At 39.1% G+C, this 23,738-nt stretch overlaps 1 protein-coding gene across 2 annotated transcripts in view; it reads right to left on the bottom strand.

Annotated features, from left to right (window-relative positions):
* Positions 1-23,738, bottom strand: part of ANKFN1 (ankyrin repeat and fibronectin type III domain containing 1) — a 299,993-nt gene that overhangs the window by 181,782 nt on the left and 94,473 nt on the right. Inside the window, exon 2 of one of the 2 annotated variants that reach the window (XM_027517947.1) lies at positions 3,538-3,672. The gene's annotated coding sequence lies outside the window, so the exon portion shown is untranslated. Of the gene's footprint in view, positions 1-3,537; positions 3,673-23,738 lie in introns of those variants that run through there. The other variant, XM_027517945.1, reaches the window with a different exon arrangement.

Below are 23,738 nucleotides of genomic sequence, written 5' to 3'. Positions count from 1 at the left end.
GGGCTACTTAGTTTTCTGTTCAAGAGTGAAATAATAATTATGAAGGAACCTCTTGGAGACAGGTATAAAATAGATAGAAAGCAATACAATTAATATAATATTAATGTAGCATTCTTTGGGTTTCCCCTGAGGTACAAAATATTTAATACATTCATTTAAATACATTTAACACATACATTTAAAATATTTAATACATTCATTTATGGTAAGATATCAGTGACTGGGCCTTCCCAGGTGGCGCTAGTGGTAAAGAACCCACTTGCCAATGCAGGAGATATTAGACATGCAGGTTTGATCCCTGGGTTGGGAAGATTCCCCTAGAGGAGGGCATGGCAACCCACTCCAGTATTCTTGCCTGGAGAATCCCCATGGACAGAGAAGCCTGGCGGGCTACAGTCTATGGGGTTGCAAAGAGTTGGAGACAACTGAAGGGATTTCATATGCATGTGGATCAGTGGCTTAACTTATTATCTGTCCTAAGAAAGAGGAGAGTGAAAAAGTTGGCTTAAAGCTCAACATTCAGAAAACGAAGATCATGGCATCTGGTCCCATCACTTCATGGCAAATAGATGGGGAAACAGTGGAAACAGTGTCAGACTTTATTTTTTTTGGGTCCAAAATCACTGCAGATGGTGATCGAAGCCATGAAATTAAAAGACGCTTACTCCTTGGAAGGAAAGTTATGACCAACCTAGATAGCATATTCAAAAGTAGAGACATTATTTTGCCAACAGAGGTCCGTCTAGTCAATGCTATGCTTTTTCCAGTGGTCATGTATGGGTGTGAGAGTTGGGACTGTGAAGAAAGCTGAGCATCGAAGAATTGATACTTTTGAGCTGTGGTGTTGGAGAAGACCCTTGAGAGTCCCTTGGACTGCAAGGAGATCCAACCAGTCCATTTTAATCCATTCTAAAGGGGATCAGTCCTGGGTATTCATTGGAAGGACTGTTGCTAAAGCTGAAACTCCAATATTTTGGCCACCCTATGTGAAGAGTTGACTCATTGGAAAAGACCCTGATGGTGGGAGGGATTGGGGGCAGGAGGAGAAGGGGATGACAGAGGATGAGATGGCTGGATGGCATCACTGACTCGATGGACGTGAGTTTGAGTAAACTCTGGGAGTTGGTGATGGACAGGGAGGCCTGGCGTGCTGCGATTCATGGGGTCACAAAGAGTCGGACATGACTGAGCGACTGAACTGAACTGAAGAAATATCTGTGTTTCATAAAGGACAGCAATGCTTAACTGAATCCCAGATAAAATAATTTCATTTATTTTCGTCCTGGAGATGGATTTTTTTTTTTTTTTTTTGAGAAGATGAACCTTCTAGAACACCTCAAATCATAATACATTTGCAGCTGCTAATTCCATGTACATAGGTACAGGGGTAATTTGAACATCTTAAAGTTGTCATAAATTCATTACATGGAGTTCTTTCATCCTTGAATTAACTCTCCCGAAGTAGTCACATTTGTTTATTTCAAACATTTAAGACCTTCAGTATCTTGTTATCCAAGTATAGAAAATCAGTTATTACTGTGCAATATAATGAAAAAATTATTTACATGACCAATTTATTTGAATTTTAAGTTTTTAAAAAATGCCATTTTTCATCTCTATGCTCCCCTTCCAATGCTCTAAGTGTAATCTCTGTTAGATGAAGGAGGGGGCATGCATCTCCTCGTCCCCACGTAAACTCTCATCTGTAGGATTTTGGTACACAGGCTCTGGATTAAAGCGCATTAATGGTGATCTTGATTGCCTATTGCATCCTTTAACAAGAAAGATTTAAGTAGTAACTCATAGATACATTAATTGACCCTAGTGTGTCTTCTTTGAAACAACTAGAGATGGAAAGAGTGGAGGAATAGAGATTCAGGGAGAGTAAATGAATTCTCGAAGACACACACTTCACTGGGGAAATAACCAAAAGGGACTGGCTTTCCTGACATCTCTAGCCACTAAACAATGCTGTCTCCCTCCTGTTAGGATGCCATCATTTGCTGAAACAGCCAAATCATGCAGGAGAATGACCCTGTTCTTATGACTGAGTAGCCTGGGGATACTTTCTACTAGGCAAAAGGCCACCCATCTCTCAGATTTCTTAACTTTGCTTTGTATTTAGAGAAACATGCTGTTCACTGTTCCAACATCATCCATCCTTGTCAGCACTCAAGGCCACAGCTTCATCTGAACAGCCAGTGATATACTGCAGAGAGAATGCACCAAAGACAACAAACTCTGTATGACATTTATGTAGACTCTGAGTCCACCAGAAATGGATTGATGATGCCATAAAGTCTTGCAGTAGCCAGGCAAACAAAAGACTAAGGAGAGATAGTGGTGGTGGTGATGGTAGGAAAAACAATAATTTTCTCCATTCACTTTCCCCCTCTGCAGAAATTCGTTTATGTCTTATTTAGAACATGAGAAAATTAAATGAGTACAGGGATTTTGGAGGCCCAGCACAGAAGCAAACTCAGTCTTGTCAGTGGTACTTCCAGCACCTTGGCTGGGCCAACAACCAGCATGGGTAACAGGGCACTCAAAATATTCCACTTTCAAACTTAAGACTTCCTTCCAACTATATATATTCATGGAATAAAAGACTTAAGAAACATGGGTGTAGAAGTGGCAGTGATCAGGCAAGGGTTTGCATGCATGTTCACTGTGTCCCCTTGGCAGGTGTCCTCAACATCCAATCATGATGTTATTTATGATCATGCCAACCCAGGATGGACAGAATGCTAACATTCTGCTCTGGATGTCCAGCCTGCACACTGGATTAAAGACAGCAATGTGCCTAGATTTGTATTCAGGATTATCAGCGTGATGGGATCCATCTTTTCCTGATCCCACAGGTATTTTGTAGGTACTCAGGAACCCCAGTCGGAGAAGGCAATGGCACCCCACTCCAGTACTCTCGCCTGGAACATCCCATGGATGGAGGAGCCTGGAAGGCTGCAGTCCATGGGGTCGCTGAGGGTCAGGCACGACTGAGCGACTTCACTTTCACTTTTCACTTTCCTGCATTGGAGAAGGAAATGGCAACCCTCTCCAGTGTTCTTGCCTGGAGAATCCCAGGGACAGGGGAGCCTGGTGGGCTGCCGTCTATGGGGTCACACAGAGTCGGACACGACTGAAGCGACTTAGCAGCAGCAGGAGCAGCAGCAAGAACCCCAGTGGAAAATGATCTCACACAACAAAAGAACAGCATATTTTTCGTAGCTAATGCTAATCAGTTATGCAAGCACAAAATATCCTTAAGCTTGCTACAAACAAAATGCCCAGTTATCAGAAATGGGGCTTCCCTATCCCCATTTTTACCTATTCACATAAACATGCATGCGTTATTGCAGAACCACTGTGTACGGCCTGTGTGTAATCTTCATGGGCTGCCTGCAGCTAACTTTGGAAGATGCACATTTTTTTTTTACATCATTTAAACCATAGCAACACGTACATATTTTAAAAATAATCAGTAACTAAAAAAGCCTCACATTCACATGAAGAAAGACAACAATAAATTGGACTTACCAGTTTAGGTTGTTTGAGGCAGCAGAGGAGCAAGTTGCTGGTAATTGTCCAGTGCTTTCATTCAATAAATCACATTGGCTCTGCTTTCTCCTGTGGCTCAGCCTCTGCGCAAAGCAAGCAAACCTCCTTCCTATTCTGTGTAAAGAGTGAAATGCAAGGAGGATCACTACAGGCAAGAGCCGAAGTCATGATCACTAAGGTATCTCAAGGCAAAATAAAAGAGCCAGTGATGTACAGAGAGAGGATGGGGGAAGGAAACAGCTTGGCTCAGAATCTAGGTGTATTCTCAGGACTGCAGCCCCGGGAGGGATTGATTTCTCAAGCCCTTGTGCACGTAGTGAAAGGGTACTATGACTCCTGTGCACCTTTAGCCTATTGTAACTGTGAGGTCCATTAGGAATGGCCCACGGGGAAAATAAGCTTCATGGCAAACAAGACTGAATCGGAAAAGATTGTTACTCAAGGATGAGCAAAGGGGCGATGAGGCAGCCAGTTAGCTTTGCCCTGTACGAACTGCAGGGGAAGAAATGTCGCCTGGCATCCTGGAGCCCTTCCAGCAGTCTGTGACTGCAAATGGTCCACAGCCTCCTGGGGCCAGATACCCTCTTACACCCACAGCTGCTTGGGACCAGAAGCCACAGGTGGCAGCCGTATCCTCTCACCTCGTGGCACATGAGCAATCCTTCTCCTAGTAGGAACAAGGGGCATCTTTAGAAAGGTCCCAATCCCCCTGGGGCTGCTCAACCAATGCCAGTTTTTGTCTGAGCTGGGTCTGAGAAAGTAATCAACAGACTTGGGACTTAGGACACCTAAAGGCTCAGTTTTTAGGAAGAAGATTCCAGTGCTTTCATTACAGACACATCTGGATGCACCTGGCTCCCTTCACGGGGTTATGCGTTATGCGACGAGTAAGACACACAGAATGGATTTCCTAGAAAGCCACTTATGTAGGCATTTTTCATATTTCTCTCTGAAATAAAATGGCAAATGACCTCCACAGGCTGCTTATTATGTTTAGGGAGGCATTGTTGATTGAGAGCACATGTGAATATGCACACACACTCACACATATACACACATAGATACACACACACGTCCCTAGCAACAGCACTGAAAATCTTTCTAAAGCTCTATTCAGATTCTGTTTCTGCCAAATGAAAGCTTAGCTTCTGTAATGACTTTAGAAATAATTTTGGACCCTTTTCCTAGGCACTGACCCTGGCCTGTGATTTATACCTGGAGCTCAATTAACTCCCCTATTTCGACTGTGACTTTGTAACAAACCAGGAGAAAGTCTCTTGGTTATAAGCAAGAGGGTGGAGTGTTAATATATGTCCTGGTTATCAATTAGAATCCTGGGAGTGGCATCTTGTATTCTTGAAAGTCTTCCCGCTTTATAGAGACCGCACCTCATCCTGGCAGCTTAGTCATCCCCAACAAGTAGTTGTTCTGGGGCTGAGATCCGAGATAAGGCTCAGTGACATAAAACCTGGGTGTCCAAAGGAGGAGTTTAGTTTGGCTTTGCACAATTGTACTTTTTTCTCATTTGAAAGGGAAAGTTTCTCTCTGGATTTCTTTCTCTTTTTCTCTTCTTGAACTTATTTGTCCATGGAGGCATTGATAGAAATAATCTAGTTTGGGAATATGCATGCCCTTGAGGTTGAGAAGGCTAATTTTTTCATTAAGGATTAAAAAAGAGTCAGGCTACCCTCTCACAGCTTAAACCTAAGTGATTGCCAGGTAAAACTTTACCCTTATCTCTAGGAAGGCTTTGATTTTTGATGCAGATTGACTTAAATTCCATCTGCTGGGGTAAACCAGGTGACTCTCAGTAATTCTCCTGAGGTTAGGGGCTGCCTCCCAGGGGTCATTAGTTCAATCTGCTATGCAAAACTAAGTGGGTGATGCCTCCTATACTATTGCTGCTGCTTTTCGGAGCAAACACTTGAGACTGAGTCTATTGAAAAGGAGAACCATTCGTCCATTCATTTCTTAATCCACTCTTCAACAGACATTTATTATTACTTAGTAGGCTAGATGCACTATGCCAAATATGTAATGTTATGAAAAAATTATCAATAAATAATAACCCCCATCATACTTTCACAAAATTCTCCCTAGTCTGGCTCTGACTGTCCCTCTAGCCTAATTTCTCGTTACCTTCCTACTTGCCCTTCATGCTGTAACTTTTTTGAATATCTTTCAAGTCCTTGGACATGCAATGCTGTCTCTTAACTCCAGAATTCTGCATATGATTTTCTTCTGTCTGAATGCTCAGTCCCTTTTGTCTGGCTAACTAATGTATGGTTTGAGTCTCAATTCAAACATCATCTCTCAGGGATAGTTTTCTAGTCCCTGAGCTTTTAGGGTTCCTACTCTGTAGTCCTATAGCACTTTATACCCTCCCATCATTATATCCATCACAATTTTTTTTTTTTTTTTGCATTTTGTTTGACATCAATCATTCCCATTTACTGTAAGAGTTTAAATACAAAGTCTTTTATTCACTGCTCCATCGTGAGTGTCTTGCAGAGTTCCTGGCCTATAGAAGGTGTTCAAAATATACTTAGAGAGTGTTTTGTTGAAGCACTTAGCGTGTATTTATTGAATGATGAATAAGCCATCTCAAAGAATAACAGGGGTCTGAGAACTGAAAGGAACCCTAAAGTTCACTTAGTACGTGTAATTTTTCTTGCCAAGTGGCCATCATTGAGTGCTTGTCTTTTCTGACTATTCCGTCTCCATTAGTCCAATCACACATTTACTTTGTCCCATACCACCTCCAGCACTTTCACAGCATGTTCTTGCTTTTTGTTCTCCAGCTGTTTCCGGGAGTTTGTCTCATCCCTACAAACTGGTATTCTCCATAACACCTAACAAAAGCCTGCAATTATTTGATGCTGATTCATTTAACAACAAACATCTGAACAGAGAGTTAAGTGATCATAGTCCCTCTTTGGGAAGGTTACTCTGGTACTGGGGGGAAGGATGGGTTGGACCAGTCAGACCTAATAATGACCAGAGCCCAGAGATAGCATTTTTTGTTGTTGTTTTTTTTTTTTGAATCCCATAATGATTTTATTTTCTAAATATTCTGTTTCATACTCTATTCAATAGTCTCTTCCCTGTAGGTGTTGTACATGTGCCTCCATGTATACAGATCAGCACATTCAATTAATTAACAAACATGAGTTCCTTTCTAACTCTGCCTGCTCTTTGATTTTCTTTCTTTCTTTCTTTTTTTTTTTAAAGCAGCCTTGCTCTTTCTTGGGCTTCTTGCCACTTGCCCTGGTGGCTCACCTGGTAAAGGATCTGTCTGCAATGTGGAAGACCTGGGTTCAATCCCTGGGTTGGGAAGATCCCCTGGAGGAGGGCATGGCTACCCACTCCAGTATTCTGGCCTGGAGAACTCCATGGACTGTATAGTCCATAGGGTCACAAAGATCTGGACACGACCGAGTGACTTTCACGTACTCTTTCTTTTCCTCTCCCTCTCCTCCATCGCCCCACCCTCCATATCATAAAATCAGAGTTCTCATTTGGAACACTGAGAATGTTTGGTCCATACTCAGCACTTCCCCTCCACCCAGTTCCACCCCCACAGTTAGTTCACTTGCTTAGGTCATTCATGAGTGTGTCTCACTGATTAAAGCTCCTTTGAAGACAAGGATTGCATTTTACTTATTTAAAAAAATTTTTCCCTCCAGCCCTTACCCTGCCTGGCCCAGTGTCTTACAGATAGTAAATGCTCAATAAATTTTTTTTTTCAATAAATATTAAGAAAGAAAAGTGCTTATTATGTGCAAAGATTTGGATGGAACATTATGGTGAGGAGGGCTACCAAGATGAATGAGATACCTTTTGAAAGATAGGAGAGATCTATTTAGTGAGGGAGATGTGACTTATAATACAGGGCAGAATTAAATACATGTCGTAAAAGTATGAGCAATGTGCTAAGGGAACAGAACAATTATTACTTCCTTCTGGGATACATAGGGAAGATTTACAGAGAAGGTTGCATTAAACTGGATCTGGAGGAATGAAAACCTCCAAACATTGGAAAGAAGAGAAAGGAATGGAGACAATGCACAGAATTCCTGGAATATTTGGGGATTGACAAGTAGTCCAGTTGGGCTGGGTAAGTGGTAATGGGAGGACCTAATGGAATTTAAGTTTCAAAAGTAGGCAGGGGCTAAAGACTGTGTTAAAGAGTTTGGACTTTATGTACAGTTGACAGAGATTTGAGCAGGAGAATATCAGTGCAGTTGACTAAAGATCCTTCTGGTCTAGCCATCATGGGCCATGAACTAACGTGGTAAGAATCTGTAAGCAGGAAGACATTGCTGTTGAGGGTCTGTGAGTGTACAAATTAGGAGATGAACACGGGACATTCTTCGGAGGTAGAGCTTATAGGATTTGTCAGTGGTACAGGTGGAGGAAGTGAGACGGTGAAAGAAGTTGAGTTTTAACTTGCATGATGGCAGATCATGATGGCATTACTCAATCCCAGTAATCAAACATAGAAATAACTTAGGCATTCATGTAATGTTCTGAGCACCTTTTGAAGACAGAGAAGAGAGCAGGAGACCAAGTCCTTGGAGTCAGATGAATGTGCCTAGGTGGCTTTGAAGAAGCCATTCAGCCACAGATAAAGTTGCAGGCACTAGTGGTAAAGAACCCGCATGCCAATGCAGGAGACATAAGAGACATGGGTTCGATCCTTGGGTCAGCATGGCAACCCACTCAAGTATTCTTGCCTGGAGAATCCCATGAACAGAGGAGACTTGCGGGATACAGTCCACAGGGTCACGAAGAGTCAGCAACAACAGAAGTGACTTAGCACACGTGCCTGCAAAGATCCAGGGCCATTTGCAAGGAGACGGGTGTAGAATTTCCCTTGAAAGAAGATTTCCCAATTAAATGTGAGGGTTTGCAATTTCCCATCTCTGAATTATTTACAGTGGAAAGAACCCTGGTTTGGGGTGTGGACTCTGAGCTTGAGCCATGGAGCTCTCCTCATCAGCTGTGTGACCTTGGGCAAGTTACTTTCTATTGTGAGGTCTCATTTTTCCCACTTGTAAAATGAGGGAGCTGGGCCAGTTAAATTCAAAGGTTCCTTTTAGTACTATACTGGTCTCTGATTTGTGAAGTACCACGTTTAGAATTTCAGAACACTTGTGAAATTAGTCCAAAACCCGCCAACATCAGAGGCGACTGATGTCCAGTCTCTCCTGCAAAAGCATGCCCATATTTTGAGAATATCCATTGCCAATACACATCTGCCCTGCGGTTAATTCCATGTGGTTTGTTTGTAAGACATAAATTTAAATTGATCACTTTTTGATGATCATTTTCTAACAATTTTTCACTCTTTTTTTTTTTCCCCAGCAAAGAATTTTTTAAGGGGGTACCTTTTCACCAGAGTCTCAAAATTAAATTATGGGAAGAAAGCAGCAGTCCCTTACTGTGGTCAGCAAAGAGTTTGGCCAGCCTACTTCCGCTCCCTAATCTCCTGACCTTCCTTAGGGCGCGGCTGCTCAGTAACGGCTCTGATTCTTTTTTCAAAAATAAAATGTGCTACTTATCGAAAGCTGCTAAAAAGGAGACAAAAAAAAAAAAAATAGGAAAAGAAAACTAACACCCCAGGGTGTATCTGAACATGCTTATTATGTGTGAAGTTGTTAGTAATGAATGTGAAACTCTTCCTCCTCCTCCCTCTCAATTTCTAAGCCCCAAAGAAAAAAGAAAAAGGGATGGGGGAGGGCATTGGCTATTCAATCCCAAGCAGACCTTTTCAAAAGGTGCAAACTGTTCATAGGCATGGTATTTCTTGATTATTTTGTTTTAAGCACCAGTTGACCTTTCAGACTAAAAGTAAAGGTCCTCAAATATCCTGAGATACCCTCTTTTGGTTTTTTTTTTTTTTTTCTCTCTAAGTCTTGGAAACTAGACTCATGACATTCAAAAAGACTCTTCAAAAAGAGATGGTCCGTATGACTTCTAGTGTGATTTGATGACAGGGTGTTTATCTGAACTAATCATGTGAGATTTTCCAGCGTTGCATTTTTGAGAAATGGGATTCTCTTAAGGAGGTTACAAACACTTCACTGAAAGCTTTCCAAGAACGGCTTCATTCGGCCTCTCAGCAGCCTCTCGCTGGGCTGTAGCACCAATGTGATAATCAGGGTCCTGCTTCTGAAAAGTCTTCTTGTTCTGGCTGCCACCCTCCTTTCAGTCATCATTAGAATTCTCCAGCTATGAATCCCCTATTGTCTGTGTGAGCCCAGGATCCCCCCACACCATGCAGAGGCAGGAATGTGAACCTCCTGGATCTGACTCTAAGTCTCCACCTTATCCAGCAGGTCACAAAGCCCCATTTATACACAACTCCAAAGTTTTTATCATAATTCTTTATCTGCTCAGCCCCATATATCCTCTAGGGCAGTCCAGAGACATTTGGTAATGAAGCTCATTTATCCTCATTTTCTCAATTGGCACACTTAAAGTTCTAATATTTATGTTCACACTGTCCTAATTTTGAATGTCAAAGATACTATACTAGACAAGCAGCATTGCTGAAGGATAATTGAACCACACAGAAGAATTCACCAGAGTCGGATACATGATGTGGTTTGTCATATTACCAATCCCTGCATCAGAAATAGTTACTTTTAATAACTCTGTGAAAAATAATAATAAATGCTGCCATTTATCAAATGCCTCCTGTGTGTTATGCAGCAGTATCACTGAATCCTCACACAAAGAGGATTATCCACTTTTTCCTGATGAGGAAACTAGAGTTCAGAGAGATCAATTAACTTGTTTATGTGCTGAGGGGCTGAGCTGGGACTCAACCCAGATCTCTGATTGCAAAGCTCATGACATTTTTACCTCATTTCTACCTCACTCCTTTGCCTCTTACCAGAAATATAATTTGTGAGTTGTTTTAAATTAGTATAACATACTTATTTTTTTTAACTCACAAATACATGAAGAATTATGAACTTAGGGCTGTTAAAATGTTTTGGCCAACTGAGTAATGAGATCTGCTCTGATAAACATTAATTAGTACAACACCACATCAGAGTAGGATTTTGTGGCATATATTTCACCTATCAATAGGTGGCAGCATTCACCTAAATCTCTCCAAGAGGAATTAGCACAGGTTACTTCTCCTTACAACCACCCCCAAGACCATCTACCTTCCTTGATATACTGTATTTTATCATAAAGAAAAGCATTTACAGTAAATTGGTTGCTAAATGGATCTTGATCATGCCTCTGTGTAGTGAGATTTGGGCTATAAAGAGGTTGTTGGGGAGGATGATGAACCATCTCAGAAACACTGGGAATCCTCTCCATTCACAACTTTCATTTCTGCTAATTCTCTGGGGAGATCTTTTGTTTGCAACTCAAAGCCAAAGGCATTTTTGTGTCTTTACTTCCTCTAAGAATGTTGTGTAGAATCCTCAAATAATTTTAAAATGTTGATACTGTTTATGCACTTATAATTCAGTGAAAGAATTTGTTTAGATCAGGACAATAAAGCGACTTTCAGAATATATGATTTCAAAACCTTGTGTACATGTATACCTACCCATGAAATCATATCACTCTTTATCAGGAAGCATGGAAACCAGAGTCCATAAGGACTTGTATAAGGATTCAGCATACAAGTTAAAGTAGTCAAGCTGATAAATCAAAATACTGAAAGATACATGACTTCTTTGGAGAAGGAAGTGGCAACTCACTCCAGTATTCTTGCCTGGGAAGGGGGCCTGGTGGGCTGCAGTCCATGGGGTTGCAGAGTCAGACAAGACTTAGCGAATAAACAATAAGAAGATGACTTCTGAGTTATAAGTATGCTCTTTTTCCACTTTCTCCTATTCTCTGTTGTATTCTTTTTCGCCTCCTATTTTTTTTTTAAAGAAAATCTTAATATGAAAATATGTAGTTAAATGTATTAGCATAGAATCTGTTTCTACTTTGCAGCTGCCAATAAGACTCTGTATAGTAGGATTTACTTTTATGAAGTCAAGAAAGCAGGTGTGGTAGTAGAAACAAAGATAAGCTGCCCTACTTTTATGCTGACTTCTCCATTTTCATTTGGGATACTTGGGACTGATCATCATCGATGATGACTGGAAAGCACTTAGAAATCACATAAGACAAAGAGTCCTAACTCTGAGAAATAAGAAGTTGACTCCAGTAAGATTCTAAAGAAGAACAGAATTTCTCAAAAGAATTCAGATTGGAAAGTAGAAGACCTTGGAGACGGCATGTTAACCTTTTTTTTTATGTTCCCCAAATGGAATAAGCATCTTTCTCTTCTGTCTCTGTGGCATCTGTAGCTATTTTAGTACTGTTAGCACAGTTTAACTTTCTTAGAGTCACTTGGGTCTCTTCTTTCCTTACTGTATTGAGATCTCCAAGAGGGCAGGGCTCAGATGTGCCTGACATTTGGGTCACTGAGTCATGTCTCTGAGCTCAACCTGTGCATGGTAAATGATGTTCAGTACATCTATGTTTAATTCAACTGAATTGAATAGAACTCAGAGGAATGTAGTTTATACTTTGCTGTTGTGGTTCAGTCACCAAATCGTGTCCGACTCTTTGCGGCCCCATGGTTGCAGCATGCCAGGCCTTCCTGTTCTTTACCATCTCCCAGAGTTTTCCCAAGTTCTTGTTCAATTTTATACTTTGTCCTTAATTTAAAGAAAAATTGCAGCGAGGGTGTTGGATACTACCCATGGGTCACATTTCTTATTTTTCCTGTAGTTCTTCCATTTCAGGACAGCATTGGTAAGTGACTGTCAAAGCCCACCACATCTTTGGAACCATTAATTAACTAATTTTACATCATTGGCAAGACCGCTGTATTTTGTAGAATACAGTCGTGGCCTTAGAAAGGTTAAATGCAGAGGCAGGTAAAAAGGTCATTACAAAGGACATGAAGTGACCCACATCTAGTGTGTCATTTCAATCACTAATGTTTCCTGCCTTTGTGGTTTGGTGACCCAACCTGCTCTAAAAAGCTGAACAGTACAATGCTGTTTCCAAATGGCAGCTATCATTGTTTCCCATATTAGGACAAAGCTAAATGCAGGGTAGGCTTTCATTTTGAAAAGCTACAAAATTACATTCCACTTATTAAGCGTATCAGGAGATATTGCCATACTCGGGAAATGAATTACCCAGCTGAATATCACAGGCATAATGAAGACATCAGCAGCAACAGTGCAGCTGTAGATTGTCTGATTATATGTTGACTGTTCTGGCCATTCAGGGATACCCCAGGCAGGAAGTTGTTGTCATATTGTCCACCACATTCCTAGCCTTGTCCACAGCCTTGGTGATAAACCTGCTCTTGGAAGCACAGGGGAAAACAATAAAAATAACAAACCAGAAAGAGAATCCTCTTATTCCTGGCAAGGGTGGAATCTCTCTCCTCCTGCAGGCCCAATCTGTCATCTTCTTAAAAAAATGATCATGACAAAGAGTGTAAGTTTAGTTCTGATTTTCCAAATAGTGCTTCACAATGGGCTTTAGTTTGTTAACTTCAAAATCAGCAACAGTCTAGCAAGAAAGCCAACTACGTGGTTGGAATTCACACTTTTCTTATGAGTCAAAGAGGAAGGCATGCTGAATTGTTGTTCCTTTCTGCAGAACAGTCTGAGCAGGTTGGTATGTAGTGTCTCTTGACATCAGCTCGAATCTTCTGAAAGATTATCTTGCCCCCCACTCCTTTTTAAAACCAAACAACCCTTTCAACTTTCTTCTCTATTAATTGAAGGGGTTAAACTAGAATATCTTGAAGGGCACTTCTGACTCTAACATCTCATGATATCAAAAGACCTCTGAGAGCACTTTGCACATGCTGCTGCAAAGATAAATTGCTTTATTTCCACTCAGCTACTTTTGGTCTGTACTGGAAATACAGTCGTTGCTCTGTATCTGTATTCACAGGAGATTGTTCCATGACACCCCCCACCCAGTGCTCCAGTCCCTTATATAAATGGTATGCTGCTGCTAAGTCACTTCAGTTGTGTCGCACTCTACGCAACCCCACAGACGGCAGCCCACCAGGCTCCCCCGTCCCTGGGATTCTCCAGCAAGAACACTGGAGTGGGTTGCCATTTCCTTCTCCAAAGCATGAAAGTGAAAAGTGAAAGTGAAGTCGCTCAGTCGTGTCCGACTCTTAGCGACCCCATGGACTGCAGCCTACCAGGCTCCTCCGTCCATGGGATTTTGCAGATGAGAGTACTGGAGTGGCTTGCCATTGCCTGCTCCGATAAATGGTATAGTATTTGCATATAACCTATGAGTGGGTTTCCCTGGTGATGGTAAAGAATCTGCCTACCATGCGGGAACTGCAGGAGATGTGGGTTTGATCCCTAGGTTTGAGAGGTATTGTGTCCCCTGGAGGAGGACACGGCACCCCACTCCAGTATTCTTGCCTGGAGAATCCCATGGACAGAGGAGCCTGGCGGGCTACAGTCCATGGGGTCGCAAAGAGTTGGACATGACTGAAGGGACTTACATGGCACAACACAACCTATGAACATCCTTCTGTATACCTTATATCCCCTCTAGGTAGTTTATAATATTGAATACAATGTAAATGCTATGTAAATAGTTGCTGGTTCATGCCAAATTTGTTTGCTTTTCAGACCTTTTTGAAATTTTTTTCCTGAGTATCTTTCATCAGTGCTTCCTTGAATCCACAGATGCAGAGCCCATAAATATGGAGAGTCTACTGTATGTTCTAATGCTGCAGAATTTATATAGGTGAACTTTCTTTCCCTACAGTACAATGTAATTTTGCTTGTAACACATGTGTTCTTTATCAGGAATATTTGTTTTTAAAAAATGATTAGATGTCCTTCCTTTATTAATAGAGCCCTGTATTTATTCACATTTTCTTTGGAGAAAGTCAACAAGATATTGCTGTTGATAGGGCTGATGCTTTTGTACGCGTTTACCACACTGCATGGGAGCATTTGATCCTTTGATTATCCTGGGTCCTCACTCACTGAAGAATGATTTGCATGAGTAATAGTTGGTAGTTTTGGTGGTCAATCAAGCCACAGAGGAAATTCTCCTTCCACCTTCATTTATTTTTTTCTCCTGAATGCCAGCCAAAAATGGAGTTTCATAAAATCATATTTCAAAACTAGAAATATTTCTGTTTGGAGTTTGAGTCTTGTTAAGTTGAATTCTAGGTGCCTGTGACCAAATTTCATAACAGGTCCTCTTATCCTTGGTTAGCTGATAAATAAATGAACCTCTGAAGAGGCCTGCCCTCTTTTATAGGCTGCTTTCTCCATCTCATTTTCAGCCTGTGTGTTCCTTAGATGATAGCTGCATGGATGCCTTGGGATCCAGTCCTCACCAGATTGCCCATCTGCCTATCTCTACAAGGAATACCTCCCAGCTTGACAAATGGTTTATTTTGATAATTTCATGATACCACATCTTCAGAGAGAAGACAAAAGTCTTTGTAATTAATCACAAAGAGTTGAGAATTCAAAATAGTAATGGAAAGGAAAAGTGAAGACCTAAATTTTATTTGCTCATTCAAACATGATAATGGAGACCTATAGCTGCAGGACAGGACCCATAAATGATGAAGGCAGTCTACACTGCCATGTAAACCCTGCACTGTAAACGCCACTTTAACCATTAAAACTACGCTTAGCAAAAAGGAAAAACTTCTTTCCCTTTTTTCTAAAAATGCCAGATCAAGTTTGCTGTGCAAATGTTGGAGCTTCTGACCCATAGTGCTAAAGAGGTATTTAATGAAGAAGAAAGACAAACAGGAAGAAATAAAAGTAAAGTTAAAGAATTTGTAATAATACTTTAAAAGAAGGCTTTAAGGATCCATCTTGTTAAAATTTAGCCTCATCTCTATTATTCCCATTTTCTCCTTACAAATGTTGGCACAGCCCTTTTATTTCTGGCCTAGTTCTGTCTTCCGTCTTCTGTCCCATTTCCCTTTCTTTACTGTGTCCCAGACTCTGAAATCCCATGAGAGCAGACGCAGGAGGGGCCAAATGAGGTGCCCTGGCCACTTTGTAAGTTTGCTCAGCAGAGCTTTTTTAAGGACTACATATGCCAAGTACTCAATGTAATTCTTCTGTGGCATTGTCAAACCTACCGGATACACCTCGCAGGAGAGCAAAGGCATTGAATGGAATTAGAGGCTCAATGGCTTATTCACTTCATTCATTATTTAGGGGGAAAATCCAAGACTTTACTCCGAGAGGATTAAAAGGACTGCAACAGGCGCCTTCCGTCTGCGCTGCCAATCTAACTAGGATAGTCTCCACTTGGTTTGAAAGGGAGGTCACAAAGTCCCACTTATTTCTCAGATCCTCAACACTCAAACTCAGCATATCAAATACAGCCAGAGCTATTAACAGTCATTCAGTCTCACTGCTCCTTCAGTGATTTACCTTCAGCATCAAAGTGGGCATTTTTCGTATAGTCCAGCTCTCAAATACATTTACTTCTTAAATTAAAACACACATACACCACACTACATATTCTCCTTTAGATATATGAGTGAGAAAATCAAGAACTTAAAAGCATTTACACTTCATCAGCCAAATATAAATTTAGTGCAATGTGACATGTGGGTGGAAGAAATTGTGGCTATTTTAGCTGATTAAAACTACATAGACTGAAGAGAGTTACATGCAGGCCAGTGACACACACTTGCTCTTGAACAAGAAGAGCTAATTTTGGGTTTGGCAGCACTGAGTAGTTGAGGCTGCAAGTAGATTGCTGCCTGAGATGGCATCGGACATCACACAAGGACCCCAGAATTAGCGTGCAATTGTTTGAGTTCTGTTTGAAAAAGACACTGCTGCATTCAGGTAACTTAAAATCATTCCCGCATCTGTACCTTCTTCTACCAAACCTTGTCAAATAGGCCCTCATGTGCTGTAGACTGGTACAGATAAAGAAAGCTGAGGTCAGGGATCTGATATATAAAAAAAATTACAGTACTTGGGAAATGAAATACCAGTCAGATTCAGGAAATGTGGCTAAAAAATTTGTTTGCTAATTTTTAGCTATGAATCTTTGGCAAGTGACTTGACTTCAGACTCAATTTTCTTGTCTATAAAATGGAATTAATAGTAGTTCCCCTGCTAAAGGCTTGAATAGACACATCAAAACAGAAGATATACAAATAGCCAATAAGCATGTGGAAGCGTGCTCAACTTGACGAATCAACAGAGAATTGCAAAACAAAACCACACTGAGATACCAGTTTACAGCTACTACAGTGGTGAACATCAAATGCTAGTGAGGATGGTAAGGAATAAACTGAATGCATTTGGATTGCTGAAGGGAGTGTAAAATGGTATAACAATTTTGGAGAACTGTTTGGCAGTTTCTCATAAATATAATATATAAGAAAATATAATATAAGTCAAATATAATATACTTTTGACTCTACTATTCTACCTTGGTTTTTATCCGAAAGAGAAGAAAATAAATATCTACAAAAAGAGTTGTATAGGACCATTTACAGTAACTTTGGTCAAAATAGCCAATCTGGAAACAGTCCAAAGATCATTAGTAGGACAACAGATCAACAGATTATTGCTTAGTCATCCTATGGGACGTTACTTGATAACGTGAGTGAATCTCAAAACTATTTTTTAATTTTGAGAGGATTTTTTTTGCTGATGCAATTATCATTGGACCTCTTAAAAGTATTTTACAGGTTATAATAATATTTGTATACATTTTTGATAAATCATTTTGAAATCCACATATTCATACATCTATAGGTGATGATTCAGAACAATTTTTTTCTGAAAAGATGTAGCTCTTTATAAAAATTGATGCTGTCTGAATTCAATTTTAAATGTACATAATTATAGACAATGACATTTTAATCTTTCCTCTGATATTTCCTATAACTTATGGAGGTCATTTAAGACGCTAAAAGTGGCTTCATGGTTCATCTATTACTGTATTTTAAACTTCCTTTCCTCATTAATAAGCAGATCATTTTTCATATGAAAATAATGCTCTTATGTTCAATGAAATGATCTTTGAATTTAATTTCTGTTTCTAGAAAAATAAGAGCAAAATAAAGTAAGCAAAAGTGAGAAGATAATAAAGATATGAGCAGAAGTCAATGAAATCAAAAATAGAAAAACATTAGAGAAAATCAATGAAACAAAGAGATGCTTCTTTGATAAGGTAAATAAAATTGATACCTCTATTGACAAAGAAAAAAATGACACTGGTTAACAGTATCAAGAATTAAATGGGGAACATTAGTGCTATTAAAAGAATAATAAAGAAATTGAAATCTTAGGCCAAGGTAGTTTCACAGGAGAATTTTACCAAATTATTAGAGAAGAATTAGTGCCAATATTATATAATCTCTTTCAGAACACAGAAAGGAGAGAACACATCTCAATTCACTTTAAGAACTTAAAGTTACTCTGATGTAACCAAAGACAGTACCAACAAAATTAAATCACAAAATAGTCTCATAAATGTTTATGCAAAAATCATTAACCAAATGTTAGCATTCAAATCCAGCAATATATAAAAAGAATTAAACAACATGACCAAGTGGCATTTATTCAAGGCATGCAAGGCTGGCTCAATATTTGGAAATAAAACAGTATAATTCACCATATGAAGAAATTTTAAAAAATTCATGTGATCACATAAATTGATGCAGAAAAAAATATTAGACAAAATTCAACACTCATTTATGTTGGCAATTCTCAGAAAAAAATAGTTATGGGGGACATACTCAGCTTGGTAAAAAAACATCTACCAAGAAATGTATTGCTAACATTATATTACATACTGAAAGACTGAATTCAGTTCAATTCAGTTCAGTCACTCAGTCATGTCCGACTCTTGTGAAAGGCTGAATATTTCCCCCTGAAAAATTGACAGATCATCCAGACAGAAAATCAACACAGAAACACAGGCCTTAAATGACACATTAGACCAGATGGAATTAATTGATATTTATAGAGCATTCCATCCCAAAGCAGCAGTATACACATTCTTCTCAATTGCACGGGAACATTCTCAAGGATTGCTCACATGCTTGGCCACAAGGCGAACCTTGGTAAATGTAAGAAAATTGAAATCACATCAAGCATATTTTCTAACAACAATGGTATGAGATTAGAGATCAACTAAAAGAAAAAAAACTCTAAAAAATACAAATGGAGCCTAAACAACCAATGATCACTAAAGAAATCAGAGAAAAAATATACCTAGAGACAAATGAAAACAAAAGCACAGTGATCCAAAACCTAAGGGACCCAGCAAAAGCAGTTCTAAGAGGGAAATTTACAGCAACATAATCTCACCTCAGAAAATAAGAAAAAATGCAAACTACCTAACCTTGCACATAAAGGAACTAGAGAAAGGAACAAACAAAACCCAAAGTTAGTAGAAGGGAAGAAGTCATAAAGATCAGAGCAGAAATAAATGAAATAGAAATGAGGAAGATAATAGAAAAGATCAATGAGACTAAAAGCTGGTTCTTTGAAAAGATAAACAAAATGACAAATCTTTAGCCAGACTTACCAAGGGAGGAAAAAAAAGGAGAGGGCTCTATTCAATAAAATTAGAAATGAAAATGGAGAAGTTACAACAGACACTACAGAAATACAAAGGATCATAAGAGACTACTACAGGCAAATAGATGCCAATAAAATGACAACCTGGAAGAAAGGGACAAATTCTTAGAAAGGTACAATATCCCAAGACTGAACCAGGAAAAAATAGAAAACGTGAACAAAATCAATCATAAATATTGAAACTGAAACTGTGATTAAAAAGCTCAGAGCAAACAAAAGTCCAGGATGAGATGGCTTCACAGGCAAGATATATCAAACATTTGGAAAAGAATTAACACTTAGTCTTCTCCAAGTATTTGAAAACATTGCAGAGGAAGGAATACACCCAAACTCAGTGTATAAGGCCAACATCACTCTAACACAAAACCCAGGCAAAGATACCACAAAAAAGAAAATTACAGACCATATCACTGATGAACACAGATGCAAACACGCTCAGCAAAATACTGACAATCCAAACACAACAACACTTTAAAGGGATCGAGCATCATGATGAAGTGGGATTTATCCCAGGGATGCAAAGATTTTTCAATGTCCACAAATCAATCAGTGTGATTGATTAATAAATTGAAGAATAAAATCCATATGATAATCTCAATAGATGTAGAAAAAGCTTTTGACAAAATCCAATACCCATTTATGATAAAAAAAAACTCTCCAGAAAGTGGGCATAGAGGAAACCTTCCTCAACATAATAAAGGACAGACCTACAGATAACATCATACTCAACAGTGACAACCGGAAAGCATTTCCTCTAAGATCAGAAACAAGATAAAGATGTTCACTTTTATTCAACATAGTTTTGTGAGTCCTAGTCACACAAATCAGAGAAAAAAAAGAAATAAAAGAAATCCAAATTGGAAAAGAAGAAGTAATAGTGTCACTGTTTGCAGATGATATGCTATATACATAGAAAATCTTAAAGGTGCTATTTTAAAACTACTAGAGCTTACAAATGAATTTGATAAGATGCAGGATACAAAATTAAAACACAGATATACGTTGCATTTCTATGCATTAACAACAAAAGATAGGAAAGAGAAATTAGAGAAACAATCCCATTTATCATCACATCAAAAAGAATAAAATGCCTAGGAATATACCTACCTAAGGAGACAAAAGACACATACTCAGAAAACTGATGCTGATGAAAGAAATAAAAGACATCACAGATGGAAAGATACATTATGTTCTCAGACTGGAAGAATTGATATTGTCAAAATGATTTTTTTCCCAAGGAATCTGCAGATTCCCTATGAAATTACTCTTGGTATTTTTCAGAGAACTAGAAAACATTTCTAATTTTTATGGAAATACAAAAGACCCAACTGGCATGGCCAAAGCAATCTTGAGAAAGAAATACAGGGATGGAGGAATCAGGTTCTCTGACTTCAGACTATACTACAAAGCTATAGTCATGAAACAGTATGGTGCTAGCACAGAAACAGAAGTGAAAATCAATGGAACAGGATAGGAAACCCCAAAAAAAGCCCATATGACCAATGAGTTCATAACAATGGAGGCAAGACTAATAAAATAAAGACAAGACAGTCTCTTCAATAAGTGCTGCTTGGATAATGACAGCTATGTAAAAAAAAAAATGAAATTATAACTTTCTCTAGTCAGTTGTTTCATTTGCAATTTTTTTTTCCCATTCTGAAGATTGTCTTTTCACCTTGCTTATAGTTTCATTTGCTGTGCAAAAGCTTTTAAGTTTAATTATATCCCACTTGTTTCTATTTCCATTACTCTAGGTTATAGAGGTTCTTGCTGTGGTTTATGTAAGTGTTCTGCCTATGTTTTCCTCAAGGAATTTTATATTTTTTGATCTTGCATTTAGGTCTTTAATCCATTTTGAATTTATCTTTGTGTATGGTGTTAGGAAGTGTTCTAATTTCATTCTTTTACATGTAGATGTCCTGTTATCCCAGCACCATTTATTAGAGAGACTATCTTTGCTCCATTTTATATTCTTGCTGCCTTTGCCAAAAATAAGGTATCCTTAGTTGTGTGGGTTTATCTCTGGGCTTTCTCTTTTGTTCCAAGGTATCCTTAGTTGTGTGGGTTTATCTCTGGGCTTTCTCTTTTGTTCCATTGGTCTGTATTTCTATTTTTGTGCCAGTACCATACTGTCTTGATGACTATAGCTTTGTAGTATAGTCTGAAGTCAGGAATGTTGATTCCTCCAGCTCCATTCTTCTTTCTCAAGAGTGTTTTGGCTATTGGGGGGTCTTTGTGTTTCCATATGAATTTAAAATCTTTGTTCTAGTTCTGTGAAAAATGCCATTGGTAATTTGATAGGTATTGCATTGAATCTGTAGATTACATTTGATAGTATAGTCAGTTTCATAATATTGATTTTCCAATCCAGGAACATGGAATATCTCTTCATCCATTTATGTTATCTTTGATTTCTTTCATCAGTATCTTGTAGTTTTCTGTATATAACTTTTTTGTCTCCTTAGGTAGGTTTATTCCTAGGTATTTCATTCTATTTGCTGCAATGGTAAATGGGATTGATTTCTTAATTTCTCTTTCTGATATTTAATTATTAATGTTTAGGGATGCAAGTGATTTCTGTGCATTGATTTTGTATCCTACCACTTTGCTAAATTCACTGATTAGCTCTATTAATTTTCTGATGATATCTTTAGGGTTTTCTACATACAGTAGAAACTGCATCTGCAAACAGTGAGAGTTTTACTTCTTCTTTTCCAATGTGGTTTCCTTTTATTTCTTTTTCTTCTCTGATTGCCATAGCTAGCACTTCCAAAACTATGTTGAATGATAGTGGTGAGAGTGGGTACCTTTGTCTTGTTCCTGATCTTAGAGGGAATGTTTTCAGTTTTCACCATTGAAAATAATGTCTGGTATGGGTTTATCATGTGAAAGTGAAGTCGCTCAGTCGTGTCCGACTCTTTGTGACCCTGTGGACTATAGCCCACCTGGGTCCTCCATCCATGGGATTCTCCAGGCAAGAACACTGGAGTGGGTTGCCATTTCCTTCTCCAGGGGATCTTCCCAACCCAGAGATCGAACCCAGGTCTCCCACATTTCAGGCAGATGCTTTAAGCTCTGAGCCACCAGGGAAGCATGGCTTTTATTATATTGAGGTAGGTTCCTTCTATACCTATTTTTTGAAAGATTTGTATCATAAATGGGTGGTGAATTTTGTCGAAAGCTTTTTCTGCATCTATTGAGATTATCATATATTTTTTATCTTTCATCTGTTAATTTGGTGTATCACATGGATTAATTTGTGTTTCTTGGTGAATCCTTGCATCCCTGGGGTAAACCCAACTTGATTATAGTGTATGAACCTTTTAATGTGTTGCTGAATTCCATTTGCTAGAATTTTGTTGAGGATTTTTACACCTATGTTCATCAGTGATATTGGCCTGTAATTTTCTTTTTCTTTTGTGTTGTCTTTGTCTGGCTTTGGAATCAGGGTGATGGTGGGGTCATAGAATGAGTTCGGAAATGTTCCTTCCTATGCTATGTTTTTGGAAGAGTTTTAGAAGGATAGGGATTAGTTCTTCTCTAAATGTTTGATAAAATTCACTTGTAAAGCTACCCAGCCCTGGGCTTTTGTTTTTTTGAGAAATTATTCATCATAGTGTCAATTTCAGTGCTTGTGATTAGACTCTTTATAATTTCTATTTCTTCCCAGTTCAGTCTTAGAAGATTGAACTTTTCTAAGAATCTGTCCATTTCTTCCAGGTTGTCCATTTTATTGTCATACAGTTGTTTGTAATAGTCTCTTATGATCCTTAGTATTTCTGTATTGTCTATTGTAACTTCTCCTTTTTCATTTCTAATTTTGTTGATTAGATTCTTCTCCCTTTTTTTCTTGATGGGTCTGGCTTAATGGTTTGTCAATTTTGTTTATCTTCTCAAAGAACAACTGACAAAGTATCACTTTCAAAAATATACAAGCAGCTCAACACCAGGAAAAAGGAAGAACCCAATCAAAAAATGGGCAAAAGACAAAAACAAACTTTTTTCCAGAGAAGATGATAAATGGCTAATAAACACATGAAAAGATGCTCATCATTACTCACTATTCAGTTCAGTTCAGTCGCTCAGTCGCGTCCGACTCTTTGTGACCATATGAATTGCAGAACGCCAGGCCTTCCTGTCCATCACCAACTCCCGAAGTTCACGCAAACTCATGTCCATCGAGTTGGTGATGCCATTCAGCCATCTCATCCTCTGTCATCCCCTTCTCCTCCTTCCCCCAATCCCTCCCAGCATCAGAGTCTTTTCCAATGAGTCAACTTTTTGCATGAGGTGGCCAAAGTATTGGCATTTCAGCTTTAGCATCAGTCCTTCCAAAGAAATCCCAGGGCTGATCTCCTTCAGAATGGACTGGTTGAATCTCCTTGCAGTCCAAGGGACTCTCAAGAGTCTTCTCCAACACCACAGTTCAAAAGCATCAATTCTTCGGCGCTCAGCCTTCTTCACAGTCCAACTCTCACATCCATACATGACCACAAGAAAAACCATAGCCTTGACTAGACGAACCTTTGTTGGCAAAGTAATGTCTCTGCTTTTGAATATGCTATC

This window comes from Bos indicus x Bos taurus, chromosome 19, assembly GCF_003369695.1.
Source record: "Bos indicus x Bos taurus breed Angus x Brahman F1 hybrid chromosome 19, Bos_hybrid_MaternalHap_v2.0, whole genome shotgun sequence".
Taxonomy (NCBI): domain Eukaryota; kingdom Metazoa; phylum Chordata; class Mammalia; order Artiodactyla; family Bovidae; genus Bos; species Bos indicus x Bos taurus.
This window is presented reverse-complemented; position numbering and strand designations above follow the sequence as displayed.